At 43.1% G+C, this 3,112-nt stretch overlaps 1 long non-coding RNA gene across 1 annotated transcript; it reads right to left on the reverse strand.

Moving 5' to 3' along the window:
- Positions 1-1,323: 1,323 nt before the first annotated feature.
- On the reverse strand, positions 1,324-2,662 carry LOC136738948 (uncharacterized). The gene is made up of 2 exons (XR_010812750.1): positions 2,457-2,662; positions 1,324-2,238 (listed from the first exon to the last, which is right to left on the reverse strand). It is a non-coding gene; the product is annotated as an uncharacterized LOC136738948 (long non-coding RNA).
- Between the last annotated feature and the right edge of the window lie 450 nt (positions 2,663-3,112).

Consider the following 3,112-nt stretch of genomic DNA (forward strand, 5'->3'; position numbering starts at 1 on the left):
CCCTCCCCGGGTGTGGGTCTCCTAGTTTAACTGCTGATTTTGCCCACCAGCACCGTCGCCAGGCTGAAAGCGGTTGCGTTGGTTGGTCCGCTGACAGTCCCTTTTCCAGTGACCAGGGGATAAACACTTCAGACATCTGTTTTCCCGTCTGCAGTGAGACAGTGTTGAATGATCAGGAGTCCCACAGACCCTACATGCCCTCTGGGAGAAATGTGGCACAGCCGCTTGAGTGACGAATTTAGCTGGCACTTGTGTCTGTTGTGTGACTAGTCGGTCTAACAAGCTTACCAAGCTCTTCATGCAATCATTGTCGACACCAGCAATATTCGGGGAAGTTACAGGAACAGCGATGTGCGGAACATGTGAGTCAGTCACAGGCACCTGACACTGGGAGTGAACTTTGTGCACTGCTGTGCTTGACTCAGGTGGCTTAACAGCTGCAGCTCGAGCCTTCTCACCCTGCATGTGCTCATCAAGCCTCTCTTGGATTTCACAGGCCGACCATTTCTCTGCAGACTTGAACTTGAAAACACCTGCGAGAGACTCATCAGGACAGTGTTTAATAAACATCATGCTGACTTCATGGCCTGGGTCATCGATGCTACGGCCCTGTCTCTTTAGGCACTCAACTGCTACATCCACTGTCTTATTCAGCCTGATCCAATACTCCATAGCGTCTTCACCTGGCATGGGCAGTGTATTATAGAAATCCGCTAGAGGCATGCTTGAGTACGTTAGTTCGCTAAAGTATTGTTTCAGAATGTCAAAGATTATGTGAGGATTGGCAGTGTGGTCAATAGATTTGTCATTCCGCAGCTTTATCCTTACCACATCCCCTGCTTTGCCCATAAGCCTTGCCAGGATTTCTTGCGAATGCTCAGAGACTGGGACTGCTCGCTTCGTTAAGTACAAAGACATTAGATTTTCCCATTCGTGAACTGTAAACTTGTCTGAGCCGTCACCTCTGAATATAGGTGGCTCCCTTGCATCTGACCGCATGATGACACTAACATTAGGTAGCGTCGTCTCTGTAGGCTGTATAAGGGTGGGTGTTGTGGTGCTATGTGAGGCCCTGTCAGATTGTAGCTGAGCTGTAATTGACTTGCCTAGCTGTTCAGCTAACTGTGTAATTAGTGAACCTAAGTCTGGGCTCTGCTCACCCTGCCTTGACCCGACATGATCTACATAGCGGGTAGAGGCAAATCGTGGAGAGCCTAACTCTGCAACACTAGGCCCTGGTGTTCTGGTCTCTAGAGGTCGATGGAGAAACCCCCTACCCACACCAAACTGGCACTCAAAGGAAGCACGTTCGGCATCATCACCTTCACTCTCAACTGAATATGTTTTACCTTCTGCCATGTTTCAGTCACTCTGCACACAAATGAAACTGAGAAAAACAAAATCAAATAGAATCAGCAACAATGTGGCAAAAATCAAAGAGCATCAAATAACAAAGTTGAACAATCATATCATTCAGTCTCATAGATGTTGTTATATTGGCCAATATTTTTTTCTCCTTTTTATGTCCGGTCTTCGCTGAAATAGCCCAATTCGTGGATTTAACTATAAAAAAAAAAGTCCAGTGAAATACTTGGCACAGTCCAGAGAAATACCTGAGTACCCAAAGTGATAACAGCCTCCCTCGGTGAACGAGCTGACGTCGATCTTTAGACCAATCCTTGAAAGGTCACGGCACCATTGTAACGGGTGTGCGTGGTCTGCCGTATATCTGGCTAAATGCACATCCGTTGACGTCTACGTGATCTGCGTTGTGTTCTGTGATTGTGACTGTGCTGACGGAAGGAAGGACCCGGACTACAAACAGCTACTGGTTGCTCCTTTAATGCAAGCCGTATGGCGGTGGTATCTGTACAAATCAGTAAAAAACAGAAAAATGTTCTTTAACATGCAGTCTCTTCCACACACGTAGTTCGTCAGTCTCCTCCTCTCAGTGAGCAAAGCGCGAACTGCGCTAATTTACACTTACATAGGCAATCTAAGTTAACATAGTTCCTACGTTAACACAAGAGTGATTTAGATGACTTTAAAAATAAAATGAAATAAAATACATTTCCAATACATTTGATTACATATGGTTTTCAGAATGTTAAACACAACCAGTAAAATATTTGTGTAAATAATGAACTAACTGAATAAACATACCTGTACAAATCAGTAAAAAACAGAAAAATGTTCTTTAACATGCAGTCTCTTCCACACACGTAGTTCGTCAGTCTCCTATTAGCAAATAAACACACAGGAAACCCCGTAGCACTGAAAAACATGTGTCTCCCGTATAACTTGTAAAAGTGTATTTACAGGGCTTACATTTTGACAACACGGCTGCATGTTTACACTCTTAAGACTAGCATTCACTTTATAACTGCATATGGTTATATTATATTATCTACAAAACGAAATAAACTCTTAATGATAACCAGCGGAAAAATCATTACCTCCTCTCAGTGAGCAAAGCGCGAACTGAGAGAGGCGCAGAGTTGACGTCGTAATACTGAGACCTCTTAAAGCAACAGTACAGGTATTAACACTTCAGTTTGAATATACTCTAAACCGTACAAAACATGTTATGAACTTAATAAAACACATATTATTCAATATTTATCAGGATTTGGTGAAGTTTCAACAACAAAAAAATAATAATTTCAACCTGGTTACACAATATCAGCCTATAGCAGTGGTTCTCAACCTGCGGCCCGTCACGCATGGAAGTGCGGCCCACGATATGACACCCACATTTAACACTAGAAGCGCCGAGCCGATTTGGTTATTACAATTTGAATTACTCTGTGTTCCTATATACACTGCGCATACCCGTTCCTGACGTTTCCTAACTATATGTATTAAACATGCCTACAGCGTTTTAGATGCATAAACGCGAACATAAATAAGTTATACACACATTTACCTAGAATACCAAAATTCGGATTATTTTGACCAGTCATTTAAATACATAATAAATCAAATATAACGCATAGTCAGTCCACTGATCTTTTACTCCACTGATCAATACGCGATGCTACTGCAGTACAGAGAGCAATAGCGCAGCACATCCAGCACAATAAGGATTCAGGACATGATCAGCGCAGCAGCA

Source organism: Amia ocellicauda, chromosome 3, assembly GCF_036373705.1.
Source record: "Amia ocellicauda isolate fAmiCal2 chromosome 3, fAmiCal2.hap1, whole genome shotgun sequence".
Taxonomy (NCBI): Eukaryota; Metazoa; Chordata; class Actinopteri; order Amiiformes; family Amiidae; genus Amia; species Amia ocellicauda.